A 27,216-nucleotide genomic window follows, 5' to 3' on the forward strand; every position below is an offset into this window, starting at 1 on the left:
CAGTTTCATGTGCCCACTTTACCTCATTTGAGACAGGATTTCTTTCTCTCTTTTTTTAAAATTGTATTATTATTATTTTGGGGTTTTTGTTTGTTTGTTTGTTTTTCGAGACAGGGTTTCTCTGTAGCCCTGGCTGTCCTGGACCATGCTGGCCTCAAATTTACAGCAATCCACCACCCTCTGCCTCCCTAGTGCTGGGAATAAAGGCCTGTGTCACCATGCCTGGCCCAATATTTTCTTTTCCCCAAGACAGGGTTTCTGTGTGTAATAGCCTGGCTGTCCTCGACTCACTTTGTAGATCAGGCTGGCTTCGAACTCATGACAATCCACCTGCCTCTGGCTCCTGAGTGCTGGGATTAAAAGCATGTACCATCATCACACTGGGCTCAGGATCTCTTCTTAACGTGTGCACAGCAGGCTAGCTGGCCTGTGAGCTTCCAAGGGACTCTGTTTCCCGTCTTGTCATAGTTCTGGGATCACAAAGATGCTCTACTGTGTCTGTGTTGGTGCGGCTTCTAGGGACCTCAGCATTTTACCCATCAAGCGTTCTTTTTTTCCTCTCTGTTCTCTCAGGGCCTTATTCGTTTTGAGGCAGGGCTTCTCTCTGTCAGCCTGGCTGTCCTGGAACTCGCTGTGCTAATCGGTGTCTTTGCTTCATCCCTGCTGTTTTGTGATAACAAACCTTGAGACGACTGGTTGCCTCTCGCTGAGTTTTACGCCGTTTTAAAGTTTTCTTCCAGAATTTATGAGTTCTTCTACAGCTGCCTCCATTGTTTGCCCTCAGGCACACCCCTGCCTGTCCTGGCTGAGGCATTCCTGAAATGTCTGAGGATTCCAGCACTGGCCACATTATAGGACTGTGTGGTGAAGAGAAGACTGGATTGCTAGTACGCCTGGGAGGAGCTTGTCTGACGGGGGACTTCGTCCAAGGGCAGTGATCCTCATTTGGGGATCATTGGGGACTTCAAGTGTCTGTCCCCATAGGTCATTCCTGGAGCCTCCTTGGTTCTACAGAAAAGGGCTCTTTGGTCTGCAGCCTGGAGGAGGCATGGGCCCGGCTGAAGGCTGCCAAGGAGCAGGGGGAGGAAAGGGGGTTAGAAGTTAAGCTTTTAGTATCTCCGTTGCTATCTACCACACCTCCTCTAACCCCCTCCCCCCCCCACCCTGCCCCTCCCCCCACCCCACCCTGCCCCTCCCCTGGCTGCCCAGCAGCTGATGTGCCTATCCAAGTGCCCTGGGGAGTAGGGAATCGTGTGGCCAGCCCCTCCGGTGTTCTCACTTGGCCCTTCCCAGCTTCCACCAGGCCTCTCACTTATACCCTTGCTCTCCCGTTATGGAGCAGCCTGGCCTGAGTCCTCCACAAAGGACACTGCAGGCCACAGGCCCTCTGCTCCGTCCTGTGCTGCTGGGGTTGTCACTCCTGGGTCCCCTTCCTGCATTCTAAAACTGAATTGACATCTTTGCCTCCATCTCCTTTTCCATTCTCAAAAATCATGTGACTTAGTCCTCTTAGATTCCTTTATGGTTGTTTTTTAGTATGGTTTGAGGACAGAACAGTCAGACTCACAGGTCACACTTCAGCTATATTTAATTGAAAGCTTCTTTCTCAAGCCGGGCAGTGGTGGTGCACGCCTTTAATCCCAGCACGAGGGAGGCTGAGGCAGGCAGATTTCTAAATTAGAAGCCAGCCTGGTCTACAAAATAAGTTCTAGGACAGCCAGGACTACACAGAGAAACTCTGTCTTGAAAAACTAAAAAGAGCCGGGCGTGGTGGCGCACACCTTTAATCCCAGCACTCGGGAGGCAGAGGTAGGCGGATCGCTGTGAGTTCAAGGACAGCCTGGTCTACAAAAGTGAGTCCAGGACGGCCAAGGCTACACAGAGAGACCCTGTCTCAAAAAAACCAAAAAAAAAGAAAAAGAAAAAGAAAAACTAAAAAGAGGGCTGGAGAGATGGCTCAGCGGTTAAGAGCACTGACTGCTCTTCCAAAGGTCCTGAGTTCAATTCCCAGCAACCATATGATGGCTCACAACCATCTATAATGTGATCTGATGCCCTCCTCTGGCCTGTAAATATATATGCAGGCAGAGTACTGTATGCATAGTAATAAGTAAATAAATCTTAAAAAGAAAAAAAGGAGAGAGAGAGAATTTCTTTTTCTTTTCTTTCTTTCTTTCTTTCTTTCTTTCTTTTTGAAACAAGATTTCATGTAGCCCAGGATGACCTAAACTCTCCTATGTAGCCAAGGATAACCTTGAAATCCTTGTCCTCCTGAATCTACTTCTAGAGTATTATAGTTACAGACCTGAACACTCTGACTGGTTTCTGAGGAGAAGGTGCATCACGCTCCCAATCACTCCACCAACTGAGCCAAATCCCCATATTTTTAAAAGTTTTTTTTTGAGATAAGGTCTCTCTGTACAGCCCTGGCTGTCCTGGACTCTGTAAACCAGGTTGGCCTGGAACTCATGGAGATCCACCTGCCTCTGCCTCTCAAGTGCCAGGATTTAAAGCATGTGCCATCAGGGCTGGCCATCCCATCTCTCTCTTTTTAAAAAAAAAATATTTAATTTTAATTTATGTGCATTAGTGTGAGGGTATCAGATCTTTTGGAACCCAAGTTGTAGACAGTTTGTGAGGTACCATGTGGGTGCTGGGAACTGAACCCAGGTCCTTTGGAAGAATAGACAGTGCTCTTAACCACTGAGCTATCTTCCCAGCCTCCAGCCCCACCTCTTAACCAGAACTTCCTTAGCATCCGTTTGCACTCACTTCAAACCCATCATTTCCAGGCCCTGCTGTGCTTGCTTTCAGTCAGCAAAGCTTTTTTCCTCCTCCTCCTCCTCTTCCTCCTCCTCCTTTTCCTCCTCCTCCTCCTCTTCCTCCTCCTCCTTTTCCTCCTCCTCCTCCTTCTCTTCCTCCTTCTCCTCCTCCTTTTCCTCCTCCTCCTCCTTCTCTTCTTTTGAGACAGGGTCCCGCTCTATAGCTCTGGCTGTACTAGAACTCATTATGTGGACCAGGCTGGCCTTGAACTCACAAAGATCTCCTGGCCTCTGTCTCCCCAGCGCTGGGATGAATTGCTTACACCACCATGCCCAGCCTGTAGCAAAGCTTTTCTTTGATTCTTCTCTGTGCAAAGCTCAAACACTCATAATAATGCACTAGTGGTATTAGTAGTGCACACGATGTTTTGGACAATAGCAACAAAAAGCCCCAAAGTGGCTCCCGCCTGGGGAGAAGAGGAACAAGAAGCTTGAGAAGGGCTTTGAAGTGGGAGTAAGATGGCTCAGGTCCTTCCACATGCCCGCTCGTGCCTTGTCTGCCACCGGAGTCCCTTTGATCACTTGACTCTGGAGTTAGGAAGTTGTTTTGTTTTTGTTTTTGTTTTAAACCTCCTTTTGACAGGCTCTGGCTATGCAGCTAGCCTGACCTTGAACTCCCTGTACGTGTAGGCAACTCTGGCCTGGAATTTGAAGTCTCCTTGCCTCAATCGTACAGTGCTCTGCACCAGGGTATTTCAGCAGTGGTTCCTTGACGCCTTGTCTGGAGGCTCCAAGTTTGAGATAGGAGCGGCATTGTTTCATTGTACGCCACTGTGTCCAGTGCAGCCTGGAGCTAGAGAGGTTGAGGAGGGAAAGGAGAGTCGTGTGCTATTACAGGGAAAGGAGGCAGCCACGCAGAACCCAGCTCAAGGGGCTTGGAGGAGAGTGAGGGAAGGCCTGGAATGCCGCACCAAGACTCCAGTCCATCTGCAGGCCGCAGGGAGCGAGCGACCCACGACTTTGACAAGACAGCCCGTGCTTCAAGAAAGCTTTGCTAAGCTGGGCATGGTGAATGATACATAGCTTTATTCACAGCACTAAGGAGGCAGAGGAAGGTGGATCTCTGTGAGTTCAAGGCTAGCCTGATCTATAGATTGAGTTCTAGGATAGCCAGGGCTACAGCCAGGACAGTCTCAAGAAGGAAGGAAGGAAGGAAGGAAAGAAAGAAAGAAGGAAAGAAAGGTCTGCTGGGGGCCGGGATGGTGGCATGCACCTTTAATCCCAGCACTTGGGAGGTAGAGGCAGGCAGATCTCTGTGAGTTCAAGGCCAGCCTGTGCTACAAAGCCATACCAGGACATCCAAGATACACAAAGAAACACTGTCTTGAAAAACCAAAAAAAGAGATAAGAGAAGGAAAAAAAATCCGATGGGCCTTTTGTTGCTGTTTTTGTTTCTTTTGTTTTGGTTTTCAAGACAGGGTTTCCCTGTGTAGCCCTGGCTGTTCTAGAACTCGCTCTGTAGGCCAGGCTGTCCTCAAATTCAGAGATCACCTGTCTCTGCCTCCTGAGTGCTGGTATTAAAGGTGTGTGCCACTACCTCCTGTTGCTCACAGGTAGAGAGATCCAGACCTTGGAGCTGAGGATAGATAGCTCAGCTTGGCAAAGTCCTTGGCCAGCAAGTGTGGGGAGCCGAGTTTGATTTCTAGAACCCACGTGAGAAAAGACAGAAGTAGCGGTTGATGGATGCTTGTAAAGGACTGGGGAGGTAGAGTTCGGAGGATCCCTGGGGCTCCTGGCCAACAAACCTAACCTACAGATCCAGTGAACCCAGTGAGAGAACCTGTCACAAGAATACAAGGTAGGTGGTCCCTGAGAGTGGCACACCTCCATACACACAGGTGCACACATAAATGTGCACCTGCACGCAATAGTGAATCCCCCCCCCCATCCAACACACGTATACACACACACTGACACACAGATACAAGGATCTGGAGCCTAGCTTTTACCCTTTTAGATTTTCATCTCCATTCATTCTTTCTTTTCTTTACACACACACACACACACACACACACACACGTGCACACATACTTGAGGCAGGGTCTCTCAATGTTGTCTTGGCCTCGGAACTTGCTTTGTGAACCAGACCAGCCTCTAACTCATGCAGACCGGGGGTGGGGTGGGGTGGGGTGGGGTGGGGTGGGGTGTTCTAACTCATGGAGCTCTGCCTGTCTGTGTCTCCTGAGTGCTGGCACTGAAGGAGCACACCAGCACATCTGCCTGGCACACCTACGAGATTTTCTTGCAGGTGGTCTGGAGATGAGACTAGGAATCTGCATTCTCCAAACATTTCATCTCAAACTCGGGGGGGGGGGTGGTGGGGTGGGGTGGGGTGGGTGGATGTGTGTGTGACTCTGACAAGGAACCATGGTGCCTGTCCTACATGAGAAGGCAGAAGGAGATCATATTCGGGGGGGGGGGCAGGGGGGGAAGGTGATGATGTGGGGCACTGAGGATGCCAACGGGGACTTTGGAGGAATCTGTGGGCATCTTTCCCGTTCAGTCCTGAATGTGTGGAGCTGGCAAAGGAGGCTACAGCTCTGCTCTCTGGGGTCCCTCGCATGTGGACACACATGGTCCTCATCCCTCGGGAGGTAGAGGGGATGGTAGCTCAGCGCTCAGGCTCTGTAGCCCAGCAGCTGGATTGCAGCGTTTGTCTGTGCACGAGTGAGTCACCTACAGGGCCAGCAGACTCCTTGCACACAGCAAGGTCTACAAGCTGTTGGCGTCATCTGGCTTTTGTGAGGACTCCATGCAGTGCCACAATGGAGGCTGGGCACGGTGCCTCACCCCTGGGGAGCAAGCTGCGTGGAAGTGCTAGGCACACCCCTGAGAAGCATCGTGTCATGGCAGAAGCAAGAGAGTCAGGTGTATGTTCTTCAGCACGAGAGACAAATCCCCAGGAGAGCACAACCCCTTTCATTTGTCCCTCTCCGTCTGTGTGGCTTTTTTTCTAGGTGTAAGTTTGGTGACGCCTCTGCATTTGATTTCTAGGACTTGGGGAGGAATGGCAGTCCTTTGCTGCTGCATTTAACTGGTGGGAAGCACACAGACCTGAAATTATAATTATGACGTTTTAAATGTCAGGCTCTTCAAAAGTCTGCCGTCGCCCTTGCTGTCACCCTGGACCCAAACCCTGCCTCCCAAACCCACACACAGCATGGCCCTGAGTCTCTCAGCAAGCTTCACCTGGGAAATCTGAGTGACAGGTGACGAGCAGGCAGCTGGGAAGACGCACAGTAAACGGAGGAGCCTACGATGAGCTCAGAAGAGAGGTGAGTTGATGATCTGCTATTTATAGCCCCACTAAGAGGCTCTGGCCGCCAGCTCCGTGTGAGGCTGGGTGGAAATGATGCCTTTGCAGGCTGAAAGCACAAAATGAAATTGGTGATTCATGGGCAGCTGCCAGTTGAAATACAAACAGGCTCCTGCTTCCCTAGCCCCGCCCCCTCCGCCCCACTCACCACCCCCGACTCCCCAGGCCTTTCACACCCATGGGGAGGAGTTCTGAGAACAGCTGCAAGCCTGCTACAACCTGGGCTGTCTGTGTCTAGCTCTGTGCAGTACTGGGATGGCTCTGCCGACCCCAGCCCGTCCCTGAGTCTAAATTAAGAAGTCATCTCAGAGGGACGAGGTGGGGCAGAGCAGACAGAAACAAAGGCTTCTGTCTTCTCAGGTGACACAGGCTACAGAGCGACTTCTGTAGACCTCTGTAAAGGCTGAACACACCAAACATGTACCAAACTGCTTCCCAGTTCCACAACGGTAGCTGTTGTTTCTTGCCCTTGGTCATATCTCCCTCCCAGGCCCTCCTTCCTGGATCCCCTCTCACTTCTCTCACGCAAGGTGAGGCTGCGTTGGAGGACACGCCCTTCTCTGCAGCCAAGATGATGTTTAGAGGGTCCCACCAGGATAAGGAAGCCAGATGGATCACCCAGAGCTAGGCCACGGAGGGATGGACTCCTGGCTTCAGCTCTCCAGAGGCTGAAGCCAGAAGAGCACCATGCTTTTCAGGCCAGCCTAGGCTAGAAGAGGGGAGGGGGGGCTAGGGGTGGGGGAGGGGGGCTAGGGGTAGGGGAGGGAGTAGCTAGAGAGATAGCTCAGCTGTTAACAGCACTTGTTCTCTGAGAGGATCTGAGTTCAATTCCCAGCACCCACATGGCAGTTCATAACCATCCACAAGGCCAGTTCCAGGTGACCTGATGCTGTCTTCTGACCTCCACACTCACCAGGCACACACACACACACACACACACACACACACACGCAAGAAAAACACTCATACACATAAAACAAAACAAATAGGTAAATCTAAAAAGTATTAGGAAAAATTGGGTGGCTGGGCAGTGGTGGGACACACCTTAAGTCCTAGCACTAAATTCTCTGAATTAGCACTAAAGTCTGAATTCAAGACCAGCCTGGTCAACAAGACCCTCCCCAAAATAAACAAACAAACAAAGCCAAAAAAAGAAAAGAAAAGAAAGAAAAACTAGATTTGAACAACTATTCTTTTGACTACTCTTATTTTTCTTGATTAAATTACAAAGTGAAAGTTTTATTTGTTTGTTTGTTTGTTTGTTTGTTTAGACAGGATTTCTCTGTGTAGCCTTGGCTGGCTGTCCTGGACTCACTTTGTAAACAAGGCTGGCCTCAAACTCACAGTGACCCATCTGCCTCTGCCTCCCAACATTTTTCTTTTTTTTTCAATACTTTTTTCCAAATGTTTTAAAATTTATTTACTTTTTATTTTATGTGCATTAGTATGAAGGTATCAGATCCTTTGTAACTGGAGTTTACAGATAAGTGTGAGCTGCCATGTGGGTGGTGGGAATTGAACCTAGGTCCTTTGGAAGAGCAGCCAGTGCTCTTAACCACTGAGGCATTTCTCCAACTACCTTGCCACCCTTCCCTCCCCCCTTTTTTTTATTGAGACTAAGTTTTCCTTTGTAGACCTGGCTGCCTGGAACTCACTCTGTAGACCAGACTCAGATTCCACCTGCCTCTGTCTCCTGAGTGCTGGAGTTAAAGGTGTGTCCTACCATAGCTGAGTTCTAATTTTTCTTCAGAAAAAAAAACCAGTCCATTCTATCCCAGCTACTCAGGAAGCTGAGGCAGGAAGAACACAAGTTCAAGGCTAGATTGGACAAATTAGCACGATGCTGTCAGCTTCTTCACTAATACAATGGGAGCAGTAACAAGCCTACCATATGGGGTCATGGTAAAGAGAAGATGCAACATCTAGATTTGGGACAATGGCCCAATGGCTACAGCACTGGCCACACAAGCCTGAAGACCTAAGTTTGAATCCTCAGAACCCAGATTAAAAACAGGGGCTGAATGCATGTGTTTGTAGTGCCAGTGCTATGAGCCTGAGAGATAGAAGGTTTATGGGGCTGGCTAGTCACCAGTGTAACTGAAAAATAAGCTCCAGATTCAGGAAGAGAACCAGTCTCAAGGAGATAAGCCAGAGAATGACAGAGCAAGGCACCCAATGCTGTCCCTTGACCTCTGTGCGTTTGAGTACATACACACAGACACACACGCAGGCACATATATATACACAGACACACATAAACACCCACAGGTACACATAAACACACACAGGCACACAGACACACAGACAGGCACAGGCACACACACACATAGACACTCACAGGCACACAGACACACACACACACAGGCACACACGCACACATACATAGACATGCAGAGACACATAGATACATATACACACAACCACACATACACACAGAAACATACAGGTACACAGGCACACACAGATACACATACAGGCACACAGACACACAGACATACATAAACACACAGACACACATAGACACATACACACACAAGCACACATATACACAGAAACACACAGGCACACAGACAGACACACAGACACAGACACACACACAGATACATAAATAGACACACATACACAGTCATACACAGGCACACATACACATACACAGGCACACAGACACACATGTAGACACATACAGGCACACAGACAGCCACATACCCACATACCCGCATACATACATACATACGTACATACATACATACATACACACTTAGACACACACTGACACACACATTTGTTAGCTGGAAGTGTCTAGCACAGTGTCCAGCTTTATAATAGGACCCTAGGGCCTCAGCAGAAACCTGACCTTTATACCCACATCGGGCTACCCAACATATTAGCCCTTCCTTGGCTTTGCATAGGAACCAAGCGCTCGTCCATCAGGGGTTATCTAGGGTTGGCAACCTGACTCTTCCGCTCCCCTGGGTCCTGGGGTAGCTTCTACTGCTCACATGAGGGTTCCAGGTGCCCCCTGAGTTCTGCATGCAACACTGCGGCATCCAGCAGAGGACCTGGAGGGAGGTGGCAAGAGGAGCCCACCCCACCTCTAGCTGGGTACACAGCACGAACTGCTGACTCATGGACACGCGTGAGGCCTGGGCTGCTTGTACGTCCTCTCTTCTCCAGCTGTCAGCCGCAGCAGAATTGTAGCTGTCACTTTGGCAGCAAGATGCTGGGATGTGTCCTAATACAACTGCCTCTGCTCTGCAGCAGTGGGCTCTTGGGAGGGGGGGGGGATCTGCAGCTGCTCCCGTGGAGAGCTGGAAGTCAGTCTGCGTGAGATCTGTCCAGGTGCAGTCCCAGGGGCGGTGTGAGCCCCCGGGGGAGAGGCCTCGCGCTTGTACCAGCTGGGCGCTGCCTGCGTCAGCATCTTCGGTAATGCAGTCCTGATGGCATCCATTAATAAGAGACAGGCTGCCATTGGAGGGAGGCGGGTTTTGGCAGCTCCGAGGAGTTTGGAGCGCAGCCTTTAGACAATGCATGCGTTGGACTCCAGGGTGAATGGATAGTTAGACAGTGGTGGGAGAAGATAGTGCCAGAGACGTAGCCGGGAGCAGATTGAGAAGCAAGCAAGCCGAGGGCCAGACTTGCAGCTTGGACTGCATCCTGGAAGCAATTGAGAGCCTCTGGGGGCCTTATAGGAGAGAGGGAAGTGGTCAGACGATGTGGGGCAGGGATGGGGGAGGTCTGGGCTCTGGCGTCCTTGAGGAGTGTCTGTGAGTGTTAAGACTCTCCCTCCCCACACATTTGGCCTCTCTGAAGCGCTATTCCCTGATCCCCCCCCCCCCCCCGACTTAGGAGGTGATGGAGGCTCTGTGCTTGGTGAGTCACTGCAGCAGGGATCTGGCCTCATCACGCCAGCAGAGAGCACAGGCCAGCAAGGGGGGAAGTTCTGGGCCCATCCGTTCTTTCCTTTCTGTCTGCTTTGACCAAGAGGAGTTAGTGAACCAAGTCCCTGTGGCCAGAGACTCCAAATGTGGGCGAGGCTGCAACACAAAGGTGGAGAGAGAGCATCCGGGCTGTGGGGTGGTCTCACAGCTGTGGGTGGAGTTAACTTCTCAAATTGCTACTCACAAAGAAATCAGCAGAGGGGCCCAGGGATGCTGCAGCTCACTTGGTCAAGTCCCTGGCTAGCATGCACGAAGCCATGCACTCTCTACATATGGACATCAAGAAGCAGGAGGGTCGGAAGTTCAAGGTCACCCTTAACTATATAGGGAGTTGGAGGTCAGCCTAGGCTATATGAGACCTTGCCGCAAACAACAGCATAAAAGGGGGGATGTTGCGGAGAGATGGTTCAGCAGTTAAGAATGTTTTCAGCCATCTCAGAGGGACCTGGGTTTGGTTCTCAGCACCCACCGTGGGCTGTTCACAACTGCCTGGCACTCCAGCTCCAAAGGAGCCAATGTTTGTTCTAGCCTCCTTGGGTACCTGCGCGCGCGCACACACACACACACACACACACACACACACACACACACACACACACGTAACTAAAAACAAAATGAAAATCTCTTTTAAAAATTAATCTAAAAGGGGCTGGAGAGATGGCTCAGTGGTTAAGAACAGTGACTGCTCATCCAAAGGTCCTGAGTTCAATTCCCAGCAGCCACTTGGTGCCTCACAACCACCTATAATGTGACCTGATTCCCTCCTATATCTGATGTTCTCTTCTGTCATGCAGGCGTGCATTCAATAGAGTGCTTATGGGCATAAATAAATAAATCTTTTTTAAAAATTAATCTAAAAATAAAACAAGAGGCTGGAGAGATGGCTCAGTGGCTAAGGAGTACCAGCTGCTCGTCCAGAGGACCCGCACTTAACTCCCAGCATCCATGTGGTAGCTCTCACACCCTCTTCTGACCTCCTCTGGCACTAGGCATGCAAGTGGTATACAGACACACACACAGGCAGAACACATAAAAATAAAAATAAATAAAATCTTAAAAATCAAAACAAAGATATAAATAAGTGAATAAGCCTTAAAAAAAAAAAACTAGGTCTCCCTATAACCCTATGTAGACCAGGCTGACCTCACAGAGACTCACTTGCCTCAGCCTCCCAAGTGTTAGGATTAAAGACGGCACCAGTATCCGTGACTCAGTGGGTGTCTGTCCTTTACAAACCAAAATAAATGCTGTCTTGTAGGTTGGTTAAGGAAGACTGAGGAAGAGGAAGTGTTTGGAGCCGTTCCCAGCCGATGACCCACCCGTGAGCACGGATGCCAGAACATATCTGGACCATCCTGTAAGTCAGAGGGAAGACACAGCTCAGTCAACAAATATTTGGTGTACCTCCTCGGAAGTGTGCTGTTGTGCAAGAGGTGGCTTGGCAGCGATTCTCCTGTTCAGCTGCAAGCTGTTCAGAGCAGGATGCCTTGTAAGGGGGATGGGGGGGCAGGTAGAATCATATTCCCACTCCTGTGGGACCCTCTTTGGGGTGTTCCCTGCTCTGGACTGCCAGCTGCTGAGGCTGGTACGGAGCTGTGAGGAAGTCCTGCCGCCACAGTAGCTCACTCAGCAGGGTGACTGTCAGTGGGCAGAGCCTGAGCTCCCCCTCCCCCACAGAGGGCAGGCAGCGTGGCATAACGTAGTTGGCCCCTGTGACAGCCCTGGCCCATTTGGAGCACCGTATTAAGATGTAGTTTTTGCCTACTTGGTACACTTTTCCCTTAAAAACTCACAAGCTTTTAGAACTGTCTGTGGTGCCTTGAGATGGGGGTCTCTCAGAATCTGTCTCTGTTTCCCAATGCAGCCACGACCAGCTTCCTTTGCGATGGCTGAGGGTTCAAACCCAGGTTCTCACGGTTGCAGGGCAAGTGCTCTTGCCCGTGGAACCAACTCCTTAGTCCCTTGTCCTTGGTTTTTGAGACAAGGTCTCATGTATCCTAGGCTGGCCTGGAGCTCACCACAAGCGTTGGGATTGCAAATGCACCTTACCATGCCTGGTTCCCAGGGTTAGGGAACAGAACCCAGGGCTTTGTGTGTGCTAGGCAAGCCCTTTACCAACTGAGCTACACCCCAGTTGTTTTGGGGACAGGGCCTCACAGCATTTTCTTGCTTCCACCTCCAATGTACTAGGAATGCAGGTGTGCACCATTGCATGCTGCTACAGATATTAAAACAAAACAAAACAAAACCCTGACCAGGCCATGCTCTTAGGCTGAGGCTGCCACATGCTGTGGGCAGAGGAGTAGCCGAGACAGCCTGTAAAGGGCATCTGCAGTTGTAGACTATCAGAAGTTTAGAGTGAATTCTACCCAATATAAATAGGAAACGGAGCGACAGAAACGCAAAGTATAAAAGCTGTGAAGACTGAGGGCTTTACTTCTCACTAACTCTGGGCTGCTGTGGCAGCAGGGGTGGGGGACAGCGAGATGGCCTGCCACCAAGTGTGGTGACCTACGCTTGATTCCTGGGATCCACAAGGTAGGTTAAGAGAAAAACTGATTTCTGATAGCTGTCTTTTGACCACCGCACATGTACTGTGAGTGGCACGTGTGTACATGCATGAGCACACATGCACAAAATAAGTAAATAAATAAATGCTATTTTTAAAAAAAAACTGCTGAAGAGATGGCTCAGTGGGCCAACCACTTGCTGTGCAAACACAAGGACCTGAATTCAGACCTCTAAAATCTTCTGTCACACTGTCACACTGTCACACTGTCAGAAGCAGTAGCATGAATAGATGATCCCAGTGCTTCTATAGAGAGAGGTCCCCAGACCAGGATTGCCAGGGCCAAACAGAGAATCCCTGTCTCGAGGTAGAAGGAAAGAGCTGACTGACACCCAAGACTGTGTTGGTACCTCTACCTGAGTGCCGTGGCATTCACGTGCCTGAATTCACACACATGCATGCACACGCAAGGCGCTCGCACACACACATGCACATGCACAGGCACACACACACACATGCACAGGCATACATACATACACATACACACGCACACCACGCACAGGCACACACACACACACACACACACAAACACACACACACACACTCAAAGTAGCCCATGTTTATATTCCCAGAACAGGATCAGGAGCTCAAGGTCATTCACAGGTACACAGTGAGCTCCAGACCAGCCTGGGCTGCAGGAGGCCCTGTCTCAAAACAAAACACCTCTGGCTTGGGCTTGGGATGTGGTTTAGTAGTAGAGCATCTGCCTAACAGGCCCAGGGCTCTGCTTCCATTCCAGCCTGCGAAGGGGGGGGGGGGGACTACCAGTGGCTGCAGACAGGTCCAAACACTTCCTGTGGATCAAGAACCGGAAGTGGCTTAGCTGCCTGGTTCAAGAGGTTTCAGTCAGGATGTCAGTGGGGCCTGTGGCCATCTGAACGCTTGAGCAGGGCTGCACCATGCTGGGAAGTTGACCTTTGCTGTTGGCAGGAAGCCCAGAGCCCTTACTGTGACCTTAATGCATGCACTAAGGCACACCCCTGGCCTTCGCTGGCCTAGAGCAAGCAACCCTAGAGAAAGCAACGGGCACCTAATGCCTTTCAGGACACTGCCGCAGAAGTAACATACTCTACTTTCTACAGCTGTATCTCTGAAATATCTCAGGTTACTGGTTACACAGGTCAATATTACTGAATGGAGGGGGAAAAGGAACAAGAAAGAGTATGGGGAGCTGGGCACTGAAGGCCAATGGGAGCCATCTTAGAAACTGGCAACCATATTTGCTATCCTCAAAAAGAAGCTTCAGCCTTGAGTTCCAAGATGGCTGCTCTTATTCCAGCTGTCAGTTATAGACAATGCTGCGCAGTTAAGGTGAATCAGGAAGAAGAGAGACAGGGCATGCCTTTTTCCCCCCGCTCTAAGGATGTATTCTAGATGCTAGACACAACATTCTACATGTATCTTATTATTCAGAACTTGTTCACATAGCTGCAAAGGAGGCTGACAAATTCAGTATTTATTCTGGGAGAATCCATACACTAGAGGACAAGTGTCAGTCTCCGCCACACTGGTAGTGTTGGGGCGCAGGGGCTGGGGGTGTGGGACATAGAGAATATCCCAGGCCTTGGGTTTCTGTCTGGATAAGAACTTATGGGCCATCTTAGCTGGTGTGTTTGTGTATGTTATAGAGAAGTACATAGTAATGATTCATGAATCTAAATGTACACAGAACATTGTTCTGAGAGGAACCCAGGAGACAAATGAGCATAGAAAACAAAGCCAGGTTAGGGCAAGATGGCTCAGAGTATAAAGGTGACTACTGACAAGCCTGAGGACGTGAGTTCAATCCCTGGGACCGGCATGGTGAAAGGAGAGAACTGACTTCTACAAATTGTCCTTAGACTTCCCAATGGGTGTTATAGCATGTACGTATACACACACACACACACACACACACACACACACACACACACACACACACTGAAAATAACAAAACAGACCCAGTTCTTGAAGCCCAGACAAGGATGGTCCTACAAGTGACGCAGATCCCCAAATGAAAGCCCATCCCAGAAGGCCTGGTGAGCACAGCTTCCTTATAGATGCACAACTGCAGGTTTAAACAAATTCCAGGCTGCCGAGTAATGGATCCAGATGCAGAAGCACAGATGGGCAATTCCACCAGCTGTGTTTGAAAAAGATCATATGATCCCTGATCAATGAACCGAAGAGACCAAATAGCAGGCGAGCTCGGAGCTGAGCAGTGGTGGTGCCGAGACCTCCTGGAGTCCACAGCCAGGCCACCAGCATCCTGATTCAGCCAGGAAGGGTGTGAGACACCGAGGCTGGCCACACAGAGGATGTGTTCTCCATCTCTCTGAAGGCTGGAGGAGGACCAGGTTCTGGCTTTACTGAGTGGCCAGTGACAGGGACCCCTGGCCTTAACAGAAGGCAAAATCTGCAACCAAAAAGCTTGGACTTGGCACACAGAGCATAGCAGGTTCCTAGTGAGGCCCTTCTGCTGGGACCACTGGTCATCCTACTGTGAGCAGCATGGATTGAGACCTAACTGAAGATGACAGTGAGGAGGTTGGACTGAGTGAGGACTCTGGGATACTTGTAGCATGGAAGGTAGTGTGGGGTGTTCTATGTACCTGGTTGTACCCACACTCCTTGTCCATGACTTGGGGAAGTGGCCCAAGCTGGATGATGTCCTGGGCCCTGCATGCCCCAGCTGACCATCTCAGCCAGGGTCCTGTGTTCTCCTGCTTGCATTTCCCAACACACTGGGCTGTCGGTTACCACAGCAACCATCCTCCCAACGGTCCTCCTCTGCCATGCTCAGTGTCCAGTGTCCAGCAAGGTTTGGAGGAGCTCTTCATGCTTCTCACCAGATTCTGCTTTCAAGAGAGACACCTACAGGGGATGGAGCGGAAATCGAATGGGGTGCATGCCTGCAATCTCAGCACTAAGGAGCTGAATGTAGGAGTATCAGAAAACCGAGACAGCCTTGGCTACACACCAAGCTTGAGACTAACCTAAGCTATATGACACTCAGAAAAAGAAAAAGGGGGGGGAAACGGGGAGGGGGAGAGGGAGAGCGAGATCCAGCCAATGGCTGAGGCCAGTCTCCAACCTTAGGAAGAAGGCGGGGATGGCTAATGGGTGACTGAGATGATGGGGGGAGGGGTCCAGCAGAGTCGAGCTATGGAAAAAGAAAGCAGAGCAAAGTGGCCCAGACTGGACTTTACGGTCCCACAGCTCAGTCGCACTAATGTTTATCCAGCACCTGCCCAACGATGAAGACAACAGTCACATCCCACATCCTGAGGACCCAGAATAGACATCACTCCAGATGTCATCTATGACATCACTTCAGACACAGACAAAGCAGAACAGTAGAGAATGTAACACAAAGAGATGGGTTGTAAGTGCAAGACCCAAATGCGATGGATCTGGACTGGGGACGCTGCGAGGGAAGGAAGCCCAGAGCAGGTGACACCTGCAGGAAGGAGCAGGCATCTGAGGAAGCATGCATCCCTGCACCTGCAAACTCCCTGGGGCGGAGGTTAGGGGAATCCCCAGACCTGCTGTGCTCCTTGCTCTCTTAAGTCTCTGCTTCCCTGGGGCTTACTGTGGCCTTGATCTCCTGCCAATGAGCAGCCTAGCAGGGTCAAGGGAGGATGCGGCTGAGAACCTTTTGCCTTTACCTTCTGGGCTTCCCGCTTTTGGTATCTGACTAGAATGGTAAGGGGCCGGCGGGGGTGGGGGGTGGGGTGGCAGGCTGAGGGGTTGGGGGGTGTAAATAAAGAAGGGTGTGGGATGTTTCTGTCCTTGGAGAATTTTCCTGAATTCTAGTCCTTGTCCATAAAAGTCACCCAAGTGACCCGGGCAGATTCTCAGGCCACCTCTAATGGCATAGGAAACAGGGTGACTCACTGTGACTTATTTCCTGTTGCCAGATCCAGTCACCAAGATATCTGGGTCCCTTAAGAAACCATGAGCATGGTGGTGCACCCTCTGTAATCCCAGAACTCTGGGAGGCAGAGGCAGGCAGATTTAACCAGCCTGGTCAACAAAGTGAGTCCAGGACAGCCAAGACTACACAAAAAAAACCCTGTCACCTTCCCCACCCAAAAGAAACCGTGGGAACCCCCTCATCGCCTAAATACCGATCTGGCCCTTGCAGCTGCTTTTGCAGTACGCAAAGGGACCAGATTCACACTAGCACACTCTAGTTGTGCGTGCTGTGCCGGCTTGCTTTCCTTCCAAGACCCAGGAAAAAGCGAGATGCAGAAAAGTAACCAAATGACGAGTTTGGGTTCTCAAAGTGAAAGGCCTCTCTGGAGTTGATCTCCAGAACAAAGGAAGCATGGGCTCTGTGGGGTTCAGGGGGCACCAGGTCCTCTCAGCTTCAAGCTGGGCAGGTGAGCTTGATGTCCTTGAACATCTAGAAAGATCTTCTGGTCATTGCTCTTCTCAGTCTCTGGCAGCCCTGGGCAGGGTCCGTCCTCTGACTCAGTCTGGCATTTAAGTCTTCTCTACTGTCCTACGAACCTCTTTCTAGTGCCCTATACTCTTGCTCGGCAGCCAAGTGTGTGCCCATTGTGTGTGAGTGTGTGTGTGTGTGTGTGTATGGCGTGCGTGTCTTGTGTGTGTATCTGTGGGTCTCTGTGTCTATCCATGTGTCTTGTATGTGTGTCTGTGTGTCTATGTGTGTGTCTATGTGTGTCTGTGTGACTGTGTGTCCGTGTGGATGTTGTATGAGGATGAGGCGTCTGAGGGAGGCATAAGGAGGGCAGAGGTCAACCTCAGCTAGCTTCCTCAGTCACTTTCCACCCTGTTCATTGTTTTTTTGAGGCAAGATCCCTCATTTTTACCTGGGACTTGCCAATTCGGCTAGGCTAACTGGCCAATTGGTCCTATATTCCCCATCTCTGCCTCCCTACCACTGGGATTTCAAGTACACACAACCGCTCCTGGTTTGTTATGTGGGCTCCGGGACTGGACCCAGGTCCCCACGAGTGTGTTGACTGAGGCAAGCATTAACTCTTTTTATTTATTTACGTATGTGTGTGTGTATGTATGTATGTATGTATTGGTTTATTCTTTTCCCTGAAAAGATCCCCCAAGCTCACCCAGGGCCCTGGATTTCTCTTCTACCATCTCCAATTGTTCTCTCATCACTATTGTCACCAACTGTCCCACCCGACCAGGCCCAGCTTCAGCACTGTCTCACCTGCCAACTGTTCCCTGTCATCCTCTGTCGTCTGAACCCACGGCCTAAGGGCTGGAGCTTTTTATGGGATATGCATCTTTAATTACAGGAGCCACGCATGCTTGTAAAAACATTCCCACATTACAGATGTGTGCTCAGTAAAAAGCCGTGTGTCATCCTGACCTCCTTTTCCCTCCAGCTCCTCAGCAGAGAGCTGAGTATGCACATGGGTACCGGTGGGCTCTTGGGGACCTTCCCGAACTGCTTGATGTGGGGTGGCAGAGTTGGGATGGGAATGAACAGCCAGCGGAAGCTCCCAGAGTGTGGTGATATGGCATGACTTAGAAGCAAAACCCCCCAAGGTCACTCTGTGGGACCTCTTGGTTTCTTTTACAAGACAGTTCAAAGCGCAGAGCCTCAGGGAGGCATTCCTAGTTCATGTGGGAATAAGTATTCTAATTCACCCAAGAGCCAGAAACTCAAGTTCAAAAGGCACGCAGGTCTCCAGAGAATGCCCTCGGCCTAGCATAGCCAGCCAGAACAAGCCTAGGCAGAGCCGAGTCTGTGTCTGGCCGCTTTCTCATTGTGGTCACTTGGTGAGATGGAGAAGGGCAGGGTGTGTAGCTTGACCTTTCTTCCTCCAAGCTGGTCCCCTGCCTGGGAAGCCTTCTGCCCCTAAACTACAGAGCCTTCATGAAGCTTATTGGCAACATGGTGACTCTCCTTCCAGTGTCACCCAAAGTAAGACTGACTCTAGGGACAAATGAGCCCCGCCTTCCTTAGGAGAGGATGTATCCTCGATGCGCTGGCATGTTTTACTCCAGGGCAGAAGGGACTGAAGTGTATTAAGAGTGACCATGTTAAGATTGGGCATGGTGGCACACACCTTTAATCCCAGCACTTGGGAGGCAGAGGCAGCGGTTCTCTGTGAGTTCAAGGCCAGCCTGGTCTACAAAGCGAGTCGAGTCCAGGACAGCCAAGCCTACACAGAGAAACCCTGTCTCAAAAAACAAAACAAAACAAAAAGCTGTCCTCTGACCTCCCATGTGTTTGCTGTGGTGCACGTACACACACCCCAACCACCACCACCCCCAAAATTAAAAAGCGTTGTACTCATGAGGTCATCAAAGCTATGGTTGCATAATTCCCACACAAGCTGAAGTCAGTGGAGCTCTGTGCACAGAGGAGGAAGTTGTTCACAAGTGCCCACCCCTAGCCATGAAGTAATGGTTATGGCTTCCGAGGGAGGAAATATCAGCACACTCCAGTGCATGCCCCACATGGAGGGGGACATGGGCAGCACAAGCTGCTCCAGTGGATTATTTTACAACAGAAAATACAATGTTGGGGGTGGGGTGGGGAAGTGGGAATGGATCAGGAAGGAATTAGGGTGACTATGATAAAAATACATTGTATAGCTGGGCTTGGTGGCCCATGCTTTTAATCCCAGCCCCCAGGAGGAAGAGGTAGGTGGATCTCTGTGGGTTCCAGGCCACCCTGGTCTACAAAGTGAGTCCAGGACAGCCAGAGCTATACAGAGAAGCCCTGTCTTGAAAAACAACAACAAAATACATTGTATGAAATTCTTAAAAGAATCAGTTAAAATATATTAAAAAGAGGAAGAGGCTGGGTGTGGTGTGCACTCCATTAATCTTAGCATTGGAGAAACAGAGGCAGATGGGTTTCTGTGAGTCTACAGATGGATTTCTGTGAGTTCCAGGCCAGCCAAGGCTCCATAGAGAGACTATGCTTCAATTAAAAAAAAAAAAGTTAAAAAGTAAGAAAGAAGAGCGAGAGGAGGAAGAAGAGAGATGAAGGGAAACAGAAAGCTCAACGAGACAAGTTTCTTCCCCAACTGAGAATTTTCTCAGTCTTCATTGCTTCCTTCTGAGGTGAGGAGAATGCTGGCTGCTCTACTTCTGTGTGTAAAGCAGCTGGAAACCGGGTCCTCACACACCCTAGGCAAGCACTCTGCCACTGAGCTACGCCCCACCTGTGGGTCTGTAACAAGTCTCACGGCATAGGTCACGGACCTCTGTCTCTTCAGTGCAAGTCTGGGATACAGCTTTTCTGAGGCCGAGCCAGAGATCTAGCCTAGGGCCTGGTGAGTCATCTCCCAAGAGTACAGGGTGCACAAGGCCACCTATGGCAACCTTTGCTTTCACTACAGCAGGTAAGCCTCCCCTAATGAGATCCTACAAGACACCCCAGGGGCTGAGGGTGTACAGTTCAATGGGAGAGAACGCCTAGCCAGTGTGAGGCCCAGCGTTACACACACACACACACACACACACACACACACACACACACACCACACACACACACACACACACACACACACACACACACACACACAATGCTGCAATTACCTTTCTGATTCTTTAGTAAGTATTCCTTCCTGGCTCTGTCAGGGTTAGGAGCTGACTCTGTGTGTGTGTGTGTGTGTGTGTGTGTGTGTGTGTGTGTGTGTGTGTGTATGTGTGTACACGTGCACCTATCCAAGGCTGGAGATGGAAGTCAGGACCTCTTACAGGTGAAGCTTCCTCTCATGGAGATCCAGCCCAGGCTTCTCCATGGTCTTGAGAAGATATGCCAAGCAGCTGGCTGGCTGCAGGACTGACCTACCTCAAGGCTAGAGCATCCACCTCAAGCATGCTGCTAGTGCTCCTTTTTGTGACTTGGGTGTGAACTGTTGCCCATGGGCTAACATGTTTAAACTCTTGATCCTGACTTCGGGGGCTGTGGGACCTTTGGAGAAGGCGGCATGGTTGGTGGAGGTGGATCACTAGGGGCAGGACTTTGAAGGTTACGACCCAACCTGTCTCCAGCCCAGATGCTCTGCTTCCTGGTCCATCAACACGTCAGGGATCTACATCACACAGTCCTGCTGTCACAAACTCTCCTGTGTCTTCCCAACCGTGTTGGACTATCTCCCTGTTAAACCATGGATCCGGATAAGCCCTCCCTTCCTTTAATTGCTTCTGCCGGGTGTTCCGTCACAACTCTGAGAAAACCACAGCTCCTAAGAGCCAGACAGGAAGCTCTCATTCCAGTAAACCAACAGGGACACAAAGAGCTGAAGACCTGGATGAGGGGAGGAAAAGGATACACACACATGTTCATTATACTGATGACAATGTCTTGGTCATCTCCCACCCAAGTCTTGCAAACCCCAGAGGCTTGGGTATCCTAAAGAACATCCCTTAGCCATTGCACATTGATGTACCAAGTCTGAGCCTTCTTTATCCACTCAGACTACAATTCATCCTTGTTTCCCTCACGGCTGCTCAGTACCTTGGAATACTTTAGCTGGTCCAAGCTCTCCTTAAAATTGTATAGGTGATGCCAGGCGGTGGTGGCTTACACCTTTAATCCCAGCACTCAGGAGGCAGAGGCAGGTGGATCGCCGTGAGTTTGAGGCCAGCCTGGTCTAAAAAGCGAGTCCAGGACAGCCTACAGGCGACACAGAGAAACCCTGTCTGTCTCAAAAAAAAAAAATTGCATAGGCGATGCAGGGCAGTGGTAGCTAGCACATGCCTTTAATCCCAGCACTTCGGAGGCAGAGGCAGGCAGATCTCTATGAGTTTGAGGCCACCCTGACCTACAGAACTAGTTCCTGTCTCAAAACAAAACAAAATTGCCAAGGTAAGTACCATCTCTGTCAAATCATTGGTGGGAAACAAAAAAACAAAAGCAAACTGACTATCATGGTGCACATCCTTGGTACACGTGTGAGGTAGAGGCAGGTAAGACCAAGAGTCGAAGGCCCACCTGGCTTACATGAGACTCTGTTTCAACAAAAGAATGAAACAAAACAAAGATTTAAAAAGCAGTTTTCAGAAACATAAAGATCCATCTTGAAACTTGGTGCTGGAGACATGTCTCACTGCTTACGAGCACTGGCTGCTTAGGCAGAGGAGGACACTCCTGTTCCCAGACCCAGGCGGAGGAGGGCACTCCTGTTCCCAGACCCACGTGGTGAGTCACAACCACCTTTAAGTCTAGTTCTGAGGCCAGACACCAGGCACAAACACGGTGCTCAAAAAACATGAAGGCAACACACCCATATACATAAAATAAACATTTAAAACAATTTTTAAATTAATATGATATTTAAGGAGACCCTATTTTACTTTCATTTGTATTGCTGTAATGAAACAGCATGCCAAAAAAAAAAAACTGAAGGGATTTATTTCACCTCACAATCCCTGATTTTAGTCCGTTATGGTGGGGGAGTCCAGGCAGGAACTTCAACAGCTAGTCACCCTCCATCAAGAGCAGAGAGAAATGAACATACACACACACACACACACACACGCACACACACACACACACGTTTGTGCTCAGCTCAATTTCTCCACTCTTAGCTCAGGAACTTCTATCTAGGGAAATGGGTCCTTCCGTCTCTATTAACTTAAGTTGGGAATCACACAGACATGCCCACAAAGTAACCCAGTGTAGGTAATTCCTTCTGGAGATTTTCTTCCTAGGTTGTGTTGAGAGTGAAAGGCGGCAATCCATCACAGAGGCCCCCCACAGCCAAAGCAATCTTGAAAACAAGTAAAGCTGTAGCTTTCCATTACTGACTTCAAAACTACATTAATCAAAACAATTTTTGTTGGCATAAAGACGGACATAAAAGACCAGAACAAGGAAACAGAGCCCAAAAGGAACCCGCAAATGTGGTCAAATGAGTTGGAGAGGGCAGCGTTTGTGTGGTTTCAGTGACAAACGGTTGGTCCCCAGTTAGTGGTGCAGTCTGCGAAGGTCACAAAACCCTTAGCGGGTGCAGCTAGAGGAAGTGCGTCACTGCAGGTGGACTTTGAGCGTTAGCCTTGTTCCACATCCTACTTGCTTCCTGTGTGTGAACGAAATGTGATCGATCAGCCAGCTTCCTGCTCCTGCTGCCGTCATCACTCCAGCTATCCGAAACTGTAAGCTGCCTTCCTTAAGCTCCGCCCGGCTAGGGTGTTTTCATACAGCAATAGAGAAGTACCTGGTGCGGGGGCTTTGCTGTGTGTCGTTGTCCTGTGTGTCGTTGTCGTCACTTTAGCAGTCTTGCTCTAGCCCAGGATGACTTTTAGAACTCATGGCGGCCTCTCCAACCTTAGCTATCCAATGTTGGGAGTACAGGTACCAGCCACTACACACTGGTATCAAGCGATTTTTGACAAGAAAGGCAAGATCACTCGGTGACGAAAGGACAGTTTTTTTCAACAACACATCTGCACTTCCAGAGAACCAGGGGTCAATTCCCAGTAACCACATGGAAGTTTACAACCACTTTTACCTCCAGTTCCATGGGATCCAATGCCATATTCTACCCTGTACGGGCACTGCATGACACGATGGACTGACACACATTCAGCCAAGTACTCATACACAATATTTTGTTTTTATTTATTTGTTTGTTTGTTTATTTATTTATTTATTGAGACAGGGTTTCTCTGTGTTAGCCTTGGCTGTCCTGGACTCATTTTGTAGACCAAGCTGGCCTCGATTGAACTCACAGTGATCCTCCTGCCTCTGCCTCCCAAGTGCTGGGATTAAAGACGTGTGCCACCATGCCCAGCATATTTTTTGTTTTCTTAAAAACAGGGTTTCTCTATGTAGTCCTGGCTGCCCTGAAACTCCTGTAAACCAGGATGGCTTTGAATTCACAGAGATCCACCTGCTTCTGTCTCCCAAGTTCTAGGATTAAAAGCTAGAGCCACCAAGACTGGTCACAATTTTTTTTTTATCTCAAACAAAACAACCACAACAAAAATCAAACAAACAACCAAAAATAAAAGAAAAAAGAAGGGTAAGGAAAAGGGAGAGAAATACCCAATTCTATACAAATGCATGGAGATGAAATAATTTAGCTCATGTGCAATCCTCAAAGGAAGGAAAGGCCCATAAACCCTGCTTGGTAAGAAGAGCGACAATGATGAAAACTGTAGTGAGAATTTTGGTTTCTTTAAGAACCCAGTTGTAGCCAGGCGTGGTGGCGCACGCCTTTAATCCCAGCACTTGGGAGGCAGAGGCAGAGAGATTGCTGTGAGTTCAAGGCCAGCCTGGTCTACAAAGCAACTCCAGGACAGCCAAGGCTAACACAGAGAGAACCTGTCTTGAAAAACAATAAATAAATAAATAAATAGATAAATAGATAAATAATAAAATAAAAAGAACTCAGTTGTGTTATGTGAACATGTTTTTGTTTTAATACCAGGTGTCGGATAGGGGCTGCTTCAGATGGTCCATGGCCAATAACTATGATTGTCTCGTGTTCTGGGAGGGATGTGATTTTTTTTAAAAAAAGATTTATTTATTTATCTATCTATCTATTTATTTATTTATTATGTATACAATGCTCTCCCTGCATGTGCACCTGCAGGCCAGAAGAGGGCATCAGATCACATCATAGATGGTTGTGAGCCACCATGTGGTTGCTGGGAATTGAACTCAGGACCTCTGGAAGAGCAGTCAGTGCTCTTAACCGCTGAGCCATCTCTCTAGCCCCAGAGGGATGTGATTTTTACCAGCTGCAGATAGTTTAATTCTGGGGACTCTGGAAAGGGTATAAATGGGGGAGCCCTGAGAGGGCCTGTGGTGCTGCTCCTGCTGCTGGTGGTTCCTGCTGTAGTACTTGCTATTGCTGGGCTGCTGGGTTGCTGTTTGGAGCTATTCTGAAGACGAAGATGGGGGCTTTCCCCTAGGAACCTGATGCCCCTAATGGGCAGGAAGTAGTCTAAAGAGGTCTATGCCTGCCCCCTTCCCTGCTAACCTTCTTTCTCTCCACCTAGTATTGGGGAGTTGAAAGCAATTAGGATAGAATAAGGATTAGAAGGGTGGTAGAGATAAGAACTGAATAAAGTAGCCCAAAAAAGTATGGCTACAGATGACAATGGCAACAACTATGATAAAAATGAGGATGAAGATGGGACGTAGTTATGAGTCTGGGCTAGATATGTGCTCTTTTCTCATCTATTTCATTGATGGGGACTGAAGCCAGGGCCTCATGACTGTTAAGCAAGCATTCTACCACTGAGATGAAATCCCAACCCTATGTTTATTTATTTTGTCATTTGTTTATGTAGAGAGAAGGTCTTCTATGGCTCAGGATCATATCTCTCCAACTTGCTATGTAGCTGAGGATGACCTTAAACTTCCAATCTTCCTGTCTTCGCCTCCTGGGATTACAGCATGTGGGTGTTTGGAATTGAACCCAGGACTTCACGCAAGCTAAGTGAGTCCTCTACTGATGAAACTACATCCTCAGCCCCCTATACTGTTTTGATGGTGACTACCAGCCTCATAAAAAGACTTATAATAAAGACTCTGATGGTCCGGAGAGATGGCTCAGCAGTTAAGATTACTTTCTGTGTAATTATGAGAACCAGAATTCTCATTTGCGTAGCAAGCTTGCTTGCCTGTAACCTTAGCAGCAAGGGGCTAGAGGGGCACCAGGGCTTGCTGGCTTCCAGTCTATCGGAAAAAATAACCATCCTAGTTCAGAGAGAGACCCTGCCTCAAATTAAAAAACGGAGAATTACAGAGGAGGACACCCAACACAGTCTTCTACGTGTGAGCATACACTCACACAGATGCACACGTATTGTCTTAGTTACTGTTCTGTTGCTGTGAAGAGACAGGCGACCAAGGAAACTTACGAAAGAAAGCATTTAATTGGGGACTTGCTTCAGAGATTAGTCAATTGTCATCATGGCAGAGAGTGTGGCTGTGGGCTTGGTGCTGAAGAAGTAGCTGGGAGCTACATCCTGATCATATACAGGCAGGAGGGGGGGGGGAGAGGGAGAGGGAGAGAGAGACTGGGCCTGGCACAGGCTTCTGAAACCTCAAAGCCCACCCCCAGTGACGTGCTTCCTCCAACAAGGCCACGCCTCCTAACCCTTCAAATCTTTCTCAAACAGTTCCAGGAACATTGGAATAGATGAGCCTACTGGGGGGTGCGCTCTATCAGACCACCATCTACCATACATACATATATACATTCACGCATACATCTATTTTTTGTTTTATTTTGTTTTTGAGACAAGGTTTCACTGTGTAGCCTTAGCTGTCCTGAAACTCACTCTGTAGACCAGGCTGGCCTCCAACCCAGAGATCTACCTGCTTCTGCCTCCCAAGTGCTGGGATTAAAGGCGTGTGCCGCCACCACCCAGCCATAGATTTTTTTTTTTAATAAAAATATGAGGGGCTGGGGTGACAGCAGTTGCTGCCCAAACATGAGGACCTGAGCTTCAGTCTCTGGCACCCACAAAGAAAGCTGAGCTCACTATGTGTGCCCTGGGTAGAGAGGGGAAAGGGGAAAGGCAGAGACAAGAGGGTCTCTGGGGCTTGCTGAAAAATAGCTCCCACTTCAGTGAGCGATCCTGTCACAAGGGAATAAGATGGAGAACCCAGAGAGGGACACATGATGTTCTTTGGTCTCTGCATACATGTAGCATGAGCAACACACACACACACACACTCACACACACTCACGTACACACACTGACAATAAAAGGTGGCAGGTGCAGGTTCCAGGGGATGGATTTACCAGAGAAGTTCAGAACCTTGGAAAATTTGATGCATCTGAACTTTATTTGTTGATGCATATTTACTTGTTTGTTTGTTTGGTTGGTTGGTTGGTTGTTGGTTTTTTGAGACAGGATTTCTCTGTGTAGCCTTGGCTGTCCTAGACTTGCTTTGTAGACCAGGCTGGCCTCAAACTCACAACAATCCACCTGCGTCTGTCCCCTGAGTGCTGGGATTAAAGGCATGCGCCACTACATCTGTCTGGCTATTTGTTTGTTTATTAAGACAGGCTCTCACTGTGTAGCTGTGACTATCCTGGAACTCACAAAGATCTGCCTGCTTCCACTTCCCAAATGCTGGAATTAAAGGTGTGTGCCACCAGGTTTGGCCGGGTGTTTTGTTTTGTTTTGTTTTGTTTTGTTTGAGACAGGGTCTCACTATGTAGCTCCTGGAACTCACTATGTAGACTTCAAACTCACAGAGATTGACCTGCCTGTGCCTTCTGAGTACTGAGATCAAAGTCCTGCTCACTATGCTCAGCTTAAAATAAAAAAACAAAAATAAAACAAAAAAACAACAACAAAAAAACACAACTTAATACAAAAAAACTTTGCAAATAAATGAAAACATCACACACCAAATTTACCCAGATCCGAAGTCTATACAACTTAGTGAACTTAACTTATATGCAGTTAGTATTGGCATTTGCAGTGGAAGCTGCAAAGCTTAAATTAAACTTTACACTGTCAGAATTGACAGTATTTGATGCATTTATCCACCACCCAAAACAAAAAGTCCATGACAGAACCAGAACTAAAAAAACAATTAGTTTTATATAATTGTTCGTACTCTCTAATAATAAGACACTCAATAATAATAACAAAATGAAATGTTTA

General features: G+C 49.0%; 1 long non-coding RNA gene across 2 annotated transcripts; it reads left to right on the plus strand.

The window, feature by feature from the left end:
- Positions 1-5,629: 5,629 nt before the first annotated feature.
- On the plus strand, positions 5,630-25,225 carry LOC311587408. Of its 2 annotated transcripts, none has more exons than XR_014775853.1 (3): positions 5,630-6,097; positions 11,335-11,433; positions 24,880-25,225. It is a non-coding gene; the product is annotated as an uncharacterized lncRNA (long non-coding RNA). The 2 variants fall into 2 exon arrangements; XR_014775854.1 differs by lacking the exon at positions 5,630-6,097 and adding an exon at positions 9,427-9,561.
- Positions 25,226-27,216: the final 1,991 nt, after the last annotated feature.

Source organism: Acomys minous (genome assembly GCF_964271855.1).
Source record: "Acomys minous genome assembly, chromosome: 16".
In the NCBI taxonomy this organism is placed as follows: domain Eukaryota; kingdom Metazoa; phylum Chordata; class Mammalia; order Rodentia; family Muridae; genus Acomys; species Acomys minous.